Raw genomic sequence first — 10,951 nt, 5'->3', positions numbered from 1 at the left:
GTTTTATTATTATCATGATCCATGTACGCATATCTCTGACAATGCTATTGCCTAAAGTTGTGTACACCAACGATTGTCTGTCAGTTTTGGTTGCCTCCATCTGCTACATACACGATTTAAGGGAATCTGCAATCAACAGACTCAAAAGCTGATCAGGTTCCCATTGACTATCTGCTTGGGTCCTAAGCTCCACATACTATTACACTGAGGGAACAGTCTCTGATGTCTACATGATGGAGAGGATACATATTGTTATTCTTACTTCAAAAACTTTGAATTTGTATGCTGTTGTCATCGTCACGGCTATGCTATTGCTGTTGTCATGGTCACGGACATGTCAATAACAACGCTTTGCATGCAGATCGGATATGTTTAGACAACCATTGCCTTCTATTTTACAAAGTCTAATGCAAAAACTCTAAATACGCTACATGTTGTTACATTATATGTTCTCCAAAACCAAGTTAGCCTCTTATTACGTTAGACTAGCCATGTAACTAGCCATGTAACTGCCAGAAGGGCTAGTATTAACTTGTTCATGTTATGTTATGGTCACACCTGCTGTGATAATTCGTGATAATTTGATATGGTATAGAAATCCAGTTCCAACTTCTGTAAGTGCATTATTACCCATGGGAGGATAATGCTGTTGTTATTTTTCTCGAGTCGCCATACCTACAAGTTGCTTTTGGGGAGGGTGGGGTGGGGGGCTTAGGGGTTGGGGCTGGGGTGTATGTGGGGTTGTGTATATTTTGGTTTTAATTAATGTTCTAATTTTCAGCAGTGGTTGCATTTCGTCGTCAGTCAATGCGCACTTCTCTTACAATGTTACAAAGAGGGATTGTACACTAGCATGTATTCCGCTGAAGGTTATGCCCACAGCCAGTATAGTTGATACTCGAACTGCCATTATAGGGAACAGGAACACAAGGAAGGATGGGAACAAAGCGCAGGGTGTAAATTTACAAACTTGGGATACTGACGATAATACACTCTAAAAATGTCTACACCCTCGTCAGTGATTAACACACCTTTGGTGATGCATCAGATGGGGAAACTGAATATTCTCTCCCTTAATGTCAAAGGTCTTAACAATCCAGTAAAACGCCAAAAGATCTTAGACTACCTACGCAGGCAAAAGGCAGATATAGCATTGCTCCAAGAAACAAAACTGGAGGCTAAACAGTTATATACTCTTAGGAATAGATTTTTCAGGGAAGTCACGGGCTCAGACTCGGTTGGGAAGAAGAATGGTGTAGTAACTCTGATCTCCAAAAAATCTAACATTGACCTTCTTTCGTCTAAGTCTGACACGAAGGGGAGATGGGTCACAGCAAAACTCCTGAAGGATGGGACGGAATTCTATATTACAAACATATACGCACCGAACACATGTGACTTAAAGTTTTGGTCGGACCTTACAAAACAAATCGAAAAAATCCCGGAATTGGCAGTCCACATCCTGGCGGGGGATTTTAATCTGCCACTTGACCCGACACTGGACAGAGATTCGCGTTGTCCCTTTCGTAGCAATAGATCTCATAGGGCCTTCAAAAATCTATGTCAGCAATTTCACCTGGTAGATTCCTGGCGCCTACAAAACCCGGTTGACAGGGACTATTCATTTTACTCCTCGCCCCATGACTCATTCTCACGGATTGATTATCTGTTTATCACACAGAACGCTACACCCAGAATACTAGAAACCACAATAGAACCAAGACTTGTGTCCGATCACTCATGCATTACACTCACCATCTCAGACATAAAACCGTCTACCCGTCAGTCAACATGGCGACTCAATGATGAGGTTCTTGAACACGAACAACACAGAGCAACTATTGAATCCGCTATCAAAGAATATCTGGTACACAACGCTAGGGGGGATACCTCCGACTTAACTAGGTGGGAGGCGCTTAAAAGTACTTTGAGGGGTGTAATTATCAAAATTAAATCTGCCATGAACAAGAATCATAATGGGAAATTAGAGGAGCTAGAGAAAGAAATTTCAAATCTAGAGGCTAAGTACTTGCAGAGCAGAAAAGCTGAGTTACTAAATAAGCTAGCCAATAAAAAATACGAATATAATAAAATTGTAAGTGAAAGGGCAGGGGTCTGGCTCGATAGGAGGAAAAGGTTCAAGCTGTGTGAATCAAACAAAGCAGGTAAAAGTCTGGCTGCATACCTCAAATTTAAAATACAAAAATATACAATAAACTCCATAGCTGATAACTTGGGTGTTTCCCATTCTGACCCAGCCAAAATTGCAGACCTTTTTAAAGAATTTTACGAGAAACTCTACTCCAAGAATGCAGAAGTGGAAAACCAAAAGATTAATGAATATTTGAATAACTGCAATCTCCCTTCCTTGTCTGAGGAAGAACAAACGGACATAAACGGCCCGATCTCGCTAACGGAAGTCCAGTCTGCTATTAAATCTCTAAAGTGTGGTAAAGCCCCGGGTCCGGACGGATTTTCCGCGAAATTTTATAAATGCTTTTCCATGTCAGTCGCGCAGCCCCTGCTCAACATGTTCGAGGAAATAAGCGAAACAGGCGAAGCTAAGGGCACCCTCTCAGAGGCCACAATTGCAGTTATCCCGAAAGAAGGGAAAGACCCCATCCTAACTAAAAACTATAGGCCCATTTCTCTCATAAACCTTGACTGTAAACTATTTGCATCCATCCTGGCGGCACGTCTCCAGAAAATACTACCAAAACTCATACATTCTTCCCAGGCGGGATTCATGAAAAACAGGTTGTCTAGTGACAACACCAGGACACTAGCACATGTATTAGAGAAAGCGAAACTACTATCTACCCCCACAGCAGCAATAACGCTAGATGCTGAAAAAGCATTTGATAAAGTAGATTGGAGGTTTCTGGAGGCTGTGCTCCATAAATTTAATCTAGGCCCATCACTCATAAAGATGATCATGTCCCTTTACTACTGTCCAGTAGCGATGGTCAGGGCGGGTGGGTCGCTCTCGTCACCTTTTCGACTACACCAAGGCACAAGACAAGGTTGTCCCCTCTCACCGTCACTATTCGTGTTGGCGATCGAGCCATTCCTATATCAGATTAGACATAACAAAAATATAGCTGGGATCCCCTTCAACGATTGTGTCATAAAGTTAACAGCATATGCCGATGATGTATTGGTAGTTTCAGAGAAAGCGAATGAAGCAATACCGGCCCTACTCAAGTCGATTGATGAATTCTCTAAAGTATCCGGCTACAAACTAAACAAAGACAAGACAGAAGTCAAATCGCTCAATAATCTGGGAACTAAGGACATGATAGGAGATTCGGGACTCACATGGCAGCCGGGCTGCTTTAAATACCTGGGGTTAGATTTTGATAGCGATCTAATCTCCACAGTCCGCACTAATGAAAAATCAGTGTTAAACAAAATACACAAGCTTCTAGATGGATGGTCCCCTAAATATCTATCCTGGTGGGGCAGGGCTGAAACCCTGAAGATGATGGTAACCCCCTTAGTTAATTATATAGCATGCATGCTCCCAATGACTTTCTCTGATGACTTTATCAACAAGGTGGAGAAGCTGTTTGGCACGTTTCTGTGGCAAGGGAAGAAACCAAGGATATCAATGAAAAAGCTACAACTAGCTAAAGATAAAGGCGGCCTGGGTCTCCCGAACTTCAGACACTACCAAAAAGCATTCTTATGTAAACAAGGAGCTTTATGGTTAATCAAAGATTCAGAATACACTCCGCTGTGGATAGACATTGAAAAAGCAATATTGGACAGCATCCCTCTCGTGGCCCTACTTACCATGGAGAACAAGAAGAGTTGGAGGGTCTGTGAACCAAAAAGCCGAGTCTACAGGGTCCTCGATAATTAGCTACACTTTTAGATTGCACTGAACCAGACCAAAGTGGTCACGAGACACTAGGTGTATGATAGATATCCTATCAGCCCACCCACTTGGCGGAGCCTCGTCATGTAGGACGTCTAGAACCAGGATGGTGTGTCCAAGCCTAGATGAATTGGCTAGACAGCACACAACTAAGGTTTCATACAGTGGAAGTGTCCATGCCACTGGGCGGTGCTGGTAAAGTGCAGTGCAAAAAGAAAGAGTGAGTGAGTGATGTTAAAATGACGGTCAAGGCAAAAGAAAAACTTTTTATTGATATTCACCTGGACGTCAGACTAATGGAGTGGTCACTAGGACCATCCTACCGTATCCTCTTGAACCCCTTTCTTCTGGTCTCCATGGGACCGTGATCACTGTGGGCAATCAAAAACCAGTTGTTTATATGCGCAAACTTTTGAAACATAGTACTGACTTAGGATACTTTTCAGACCTTTATAGTCGCTCCGGTTTACATGTTTACATTTGTTTGTTTGTGCATAGAGCGGGGCCTCAATCTCCGAGCCGTTGCCGGGTGAGGTGAGGCTTGACTCCCACATATTGCTGGGTAAGTCTTTTTTTACTGCTTTCAATATTTGTATTCAGAAATTTCTGTGGTTTATTCTAAATGCAACCTGCAATAAATTGAGTGGCCGTTCTAATGGGGACTGGCCTTGCTGAGTCTTATACTGGTCCTCATGACACAATAACATAACCCCTTTTGTTGGGGTTAACTGCTCCTGTAAGCTTGTTATGTTTGTAGAACACAAAGTAGTTTTTTCTTTCTGTTTTTCGTTTACAGGACTGCATCCTCTATCAACAAACGGTTCAAGAGGATACGGTAGGATGGTCCTAATGACCACTCCATTAGTCTGACAGTCTTATACTTTTGATCTGTCATCTTCACTTTTTATACTACTATTAGAGTGTACCTTTGCAGTAGCAACATTCCATATAAGTGGCCCGGAAGAATGCCGGTGTAGTTTCACCTATTGGCAGAAACATGTTGGCCTATTTAACAACACAGCAAAGAAGACAGTGATTTTGTCACACTGTCCTGCATCTCTTTTTAATCTGACGTCCAGGTGAATATCAATAAAAAGTTTTTCTTTTGCCTTGACCGTCATTTTAACATCACTCACTCACTCTTTCTTTTTGCACTGCACTTTACCAGCACCGCCCAGTGGCATGGACACTTCCACTGTATGAAACCTTAGTTGTGTGCTGTCTAGCCAATTCATCTAGGCTTGGACACACCATCCTGGTTCTAGACGTCCTACATGACGAGGCTCCGCCAAGTGGGTGGGCTGATAGGATATCTATCATACACCTAGTGTCTCGTGACCACTTTGGTCTGGTTCAGTGCAATCTAAAAGTGTAGCTAATTATCGAGGACCCTGTAGACTCGGCTTTTTGGTTCACAGACCCTCCAACTCTTCTTGTTCTTTATAGTTCCAATAGGGGTATCTGAGTTTGGACGGTCTATAAACATATTCCCCTTGACCCTCCTTAAATAGTTGTTTTTCCCTACTTACCATGGACCTTACACATATACCCCACTCCAAATATATTCTTTTGAATACAAGAAGGGCTCTCCTGAAACTTGACCAAGTAAACCACAAAGGCCTAAAGATCAAAAAATCCACATCATTTGCTCTCTGGTACAACCCACTATTGAAAATCAACGGAACACCGCTGCGGTGGGCCCACTGGTCCACGAAGGGTATTAACTTAGCAAGTGATCTCTTTGAGGGATCTGATCCCCTCCCATTCTTGTCCCTACAGGCCAAACATGCCCTTACACCATTAGATTTTTATGACTTCCTGAAGCTAAAGGCAATACTCTCTGCACGCTCTTTGTCCGCATCTGTGCCATGGTTGAGGGACTCTGTTCCACGCATCTATAAAACTGGGCATTTCGTTTCAAAGGTCTATAAAATGCTCCTCCCACTTCCGCAGAAAGCTAACAGGAAAAATGAGACGAAATGGGAAACAGAATCGAACACGACGGGTATGAGCTTTGATTGGGAGATAATACACACTACTGCATTTAGAAACAATATTTCCCCTATCCTGTCACAGACTAAATTCATGTTAATTAACAGAGCGTATTGGACTCCTGAAAGACTCTTTAAGACGAATCTAAGGGAATCGCCAACTTGCTGGAACTGTGATGCAGGGGTGGGGGACTTGGCTCACATGTTATTTAATTGCACCTTACTGAAGGGCTACTGGAACAGAATATTTGACTGTATTACGCACATCTTTGGTTTCAATCCACCTAGAGAGTTTGCGTATGTTCTACTGGGGGTTCAAGAGCCACGTCTGGTCAATCCGGTGGATCGTCAGCTCCTTGATCTCTTCCTCACCTTGGCATGCAAGGTTGTTCTGTGTAAGTGGAAGAACCCTTCAGAGGTGACATTCAAAATGTGGCAAGATTGGCTGTCCTTCCTAAGAGGTGCAGATAACCCTGTGCTACACTCTTCAACGAGCCGCCTCTCCCATAAAAAGCTCTGGAGGGCCCTGGATGCTTCCTCCTTTTCGTTTGATCCCCATTAGAGTATTGACCTAGCCTCTAGTCATCCTGTCCTAACCAGCAATCCCCCGAGTTAATGCTTGTCCCGTAAACGGGCATTCTGATGGTCTCGCAACTGAAATTGTATTCAAGTATGTATGATTTGTATGTCACAACATTCCACTGCTGATGTCTCTTTTTGTTTATTGAGGTTTGTCCACGTCACTTATGAGTAAATGATTCACCCACCATTTTCCTTCTTTTTATACTTTGCCTGTTCAGGCCTTGAATATGTTGAATCATTGTAATATCCTTTTTACCTCTTTGATCCTTATTGTACTGTATTGTCTTGTACTTGTTTTGTTCCTGATTTGAAATAAAAATGATTTGAAATAAAAAAAAAAACTGAAAATGATCAAACCAAAATACTACATATGTAAGGTGCTATTAAAACACATTACCAGGTCCCTTTTAATTTAGATGAGGCAGTAACAGAAGCTACAGACCGAACGACAATTAGGAGACGTGCTGGGCAACTCCGGATCAGGTTTGTTTCACCCAGAAATGTTAGTTCCCAAAAGCAGCTGATAGTTCTGAAAAGCAGCTGAAATCTCTGCGTGAAACTACAGGGGGGATTCGGAATTGCCAATTCCCATGGTAACTTTATTTTTTTAGTGCAAGATCAGGTGTTAACCTGTGACCCCATTAACTCTGTGACAGTAATCCTATTTATTATCTGCACTTCACGACACTTGGGGAGGGGGTGAACAGAATTAGCAGGAGGATTACCTGGGCACTGAATATAACTTGACTCTATTCATGTGGTATCTGTATAGCGCAAACCTGATGAAAGGCTTCGGGGCGCTGTACAGAGGCACCAGGTAAACACACTGTTAGTGATTGGAGGGACAGCAGTGTTTTGAGAGTGGAAGTGGAGTGCTACTGCGCCATGATAAGAGTGTTTGACCGCGCTGTAAAATAGTGTTCTTTAAACGGGTTCTAAGAGGTATGCATCCTGTTTTACAGATTTAAAAAGGACGGTCTCCATGATGAAAAACAGAGTGACTGTGTGTGAAAGCAGCAGTAGCCCTTTAATAGACTAACCACAGAAAGATGAAAAGACGGCCCACTTCCTGTCACTGCCCTCGCTTTAGATAGAGTCCGTAAGCTGCTAACCCAGGCAGTGATGATCTCCCCTTCCCTCACACCCGTCAATTCCTGCTTTTGCCGCTGCTTCTGCGAGATTCCAAACTTTACATTCACAGATGCAGATTGCTTGACGTATGTTTGCAGATGGAGACAGTGACCAACTTAAGCACATGGCCCTGCTCCTGAAAGTGTCTCACACTGCAAGATGGTCGGGCAATGGTTTCCATCTCACGTACTTACAGGAGTGATGTGCTCAAAACCGGATCACTGCACAAGCTTACATCAATGTGCACTACAACATGGTGCACAATATTGACACAATGTAGTGGTGCACAACCTGCAGCTTCACACACCCGGGCAGGCTGAACTTGTACATAGAGATGTAAAAGCAGACGGACAAGAGATAGCAACACGGATCAGGAAGGGGGAGAGAAGCACAGGAGGGACACAGCTGGGAAACATGCACACACTCTTGGATTGCTTAAGGATTTGCAAGAGTTACAGCTATCGAGATGTTAAACCTAAAAGCCGGATGTGAGCCACAATGAAACAAAGCGCGGCACCAGTCTATATAAATGTTATGGGCATGGCGTGCGATAAGCAGGCGCCATGGTGATAAAAAAAATAAACATGAAAGCGGGTGCCGGCGTACTATAACATGAAGCATGATGTCCATGTATAAAAAAAGTTATGCGCGCAGCGCTCACATTAGTAGGAAATAAAACAAGCAACGTTTTAGAACATGAAAATGGGATAAAAAAAAAACGGGAAATGTATTTTCTCCATTGATTTATTTAAAAGCGGAGTCAATTTTGGACTGAAATAAATCAGTTTTGGCTTGAAAAATCGTCAGCCACACTATCAAGAAACCTAAATAACAAGTGATTACAGTATAAGCAGGAGAAGGGCAGGGGGTTTCAACTGCAATTGCAGTGTCACGCACGCTGTAAAAAAACAAGCAGCACAGGGAAATCTGCTGGCGACGGCCCCAATGTAAGAGAAGGAGGGGGAAGCCTGCTGCCGATGGCTGCTTTACCTGAAGGTGGGAAGTGCAGGGCTGGTCGAGGTCACAAAATCATGGGAGACCCCTGGGTGACCAGTGATGAAAGAGAGGGGGGGAGGAGAAATCCGAGTAAGGCTGTGTGCGGGGAGAGAGAGGGGAGATGCTGGAGCTGGGGAACAGATGGCCGTGAAGCAGGGGGCGGGGCAGCGGAACCCTTTGATGTGGCCTGGCGGCAGTGAAAGGAGAAATGCTGCTGCCAGGGGGAAGGCTCGTGCATGAGAGCAGGTCACATGATTGTGATTCACCTGAACTGTCCGAAATCCTCTAGAGGAGAGCCCTTGGCCTGAAGTAGTGGTTTATCTGCATTAGGGCTCTTTTTCCTATTCCTGCGGAATAGGAAAGGGGCGAGCCTTAAAAAGCACAATCTGCGAAACAAAATCTACCTCTCTGCCAAATTTGGTGTAATTCCGTTCAGCCGTTCGGGCTTTAGCCCTAGCTAAAGGTCCCTATGGAAAATTGCATTGGGAAAACACATTTTGGGACCCCCTTTTTTCTCGGCCCCCACTTGATGAATCACCCCCAAACTTTCAGGGAAGGAGCGGAGCGGAGCAGGCCATTTTCTTGGAGAAATTCACGAAGATTTTTCCACCAGCGCCAAAGTTATTCCAAATAGAATGTTGTGGATTTCCTATGTAAAGAAGGTCCTAACTATAACTACCTACTGGCGACCGCCAGTAGGTAAGATATATATATATATATATATATATATATATATATATATATATATATATATATATATTTGCCTACTGGCGGTCGCCAGTAGGTAGTTATAGTTAGGATTTTTTTCAATGCAAAATCTCAAAATTCTATTTGGAATAACTTTGGCGCCGGTTGATGAATCTGCCTGAAAATGTCCTCAAATTTGCCTCGCGGAGCTCCGGTCCTTCCTTGAAAGTTTGGGGGGATTCGTCAAGCGGGGGCAGAGATAAAAGGGGGGTCCCAAAATGTGTTTTCCCCATGTTAATTTCCATAGGGCGGTCGAACTCACTTTTAGCCAGAACGGCTGAATGGATTACCACCAAACTTGGCAAAAGTGTAGGGACTGGTAGCCCGATGTGCCTTTGCTATGTCTCAAGATATGTGCTCCAGTGGATTTTGAGTAATTTAGGTTCCAAAAAATATATATATATCTATGGCAGCGCCCTGGTACGCGCACCGGGGAGCGCTCCGGGCGCGCCACGCGAGGTGCGCACGGAAAGCTGCTTGGCTCTCGGGTGTCTGTAAACATTCGAAACAGTCCAGAGCGGCCGCCATCTTGTGTCTCGGTAGGATCGAGACACAAGAGGTGGAAAAAAAAAGGGGGAAATGACCATAAGGGGGCAGGGATAGACCCCCTAGGTTTGATGTGGGGCCATAAAAGGGCCCAGCGGGGCAAAAAAAAAATTCTTTTTTGATTTGGGCGGGGGGAGCGCCCGGTACACGCACCAGGGAGCGGACCGGGGAGCGGACCATGGGGAAAAAAGAATGACAGAGTTTTTAAAAAATGTTGCCTTTTTTTATAAATTGGAGGTAGTTCTAAAAAGAACTGTTTTTTGTTCTTCTTTTTGTTGTTTTATATTTTTTTTATTGTTTTTTGAACATTTTTAACTTTTTTGGGGTTTTCTGAACAGTTTTATATTTTTTTGTATTTTTCATGGGGAGAAACGAAAAATCAGGGAATTGAAAATGGCTCAACTGGAGCAAAAAAAAAGAAAAGAAATAATTAGGGTTTATTGGGGCATTTGTGGTTGTCCCCAGCAAGGACGATGAGCTTTACGCTCTGTTCTCCGTAGGAGATGGTCTTCCCACAATATTTACAGGTTATTCGGAAATCTGCAAACCGTGGCTGAATGCAAGGCATCGTCTCTCTTGCCTCTTGTCCCGACGGAGTGCGTTGCTTTCTTTTTGAGGTGGTGCTTGTAGTTTGGGGAGGGTTTCTGGCCAGTTCCCTCATCTCTGCAGCAGAATAGTTTATTGGATGCCTGCGCTGCATGTGTCTAATCATTGTGTTGTTTCCGAATGAATATTTTTTATTAGGGTTCCCCCTAGAAAGTTCCATGCCACAGATTAGGCAAGTCACCTTGGCTGCATTTACTTTTTTCTTCCCCTCTGGGATCGAAAAAAACTCCCATATAATGTGTGGTCTTGGCTGGTATGGGGTAATGTGTTCTTCAAGCCATCTTCTCCTCCCCTCCTCCTCCTCCTCTTCCTCCTCTTGTTGACCACCAATGTAGTCTTGTGGTGGTCCTCTTGGTGGTTGTGGTGGTGGTGGTGGTGCAGATGCACCAGCTGCTGCTGCTACTGAAGCCATTATATAGATCAAAAAGGTACAGAGAGATACAATCAGGTCTTCCTCAGTCAAAGGACAAAG

General features: G+C 43.7%; 1 pseudogene; it reads left to right on the top strand.

The window, feature by feature from the left end:
- The first annotated feature begins 1,960 nt into the window (after positions 1-1,960).
- Positions 1,961-10,951, top strand: part of LOC147726882 (uncharacterized) — a 50,452-nt pseudogene continuing 41,461 nt past the window's right edge.

Source organism: Lissotriton vulgaris, chromosome 3_1, assembly GCF_964263255.1.
Source record: "Lissotriton vulgaris chromosome 3_1, aLisVul1.2, whole genome shotgun sequence".
Classification (NCBI taxonomy): domain Eukaryota; kingdom Metazoa; phylum Chordata; class Amphibia; order Caudata; family Salamandridae; genus Lissotriton; species Lissotriton vulgaris.
This window is presented reverse-complemented; position numbering and strand designations above follow the sequence as displayed.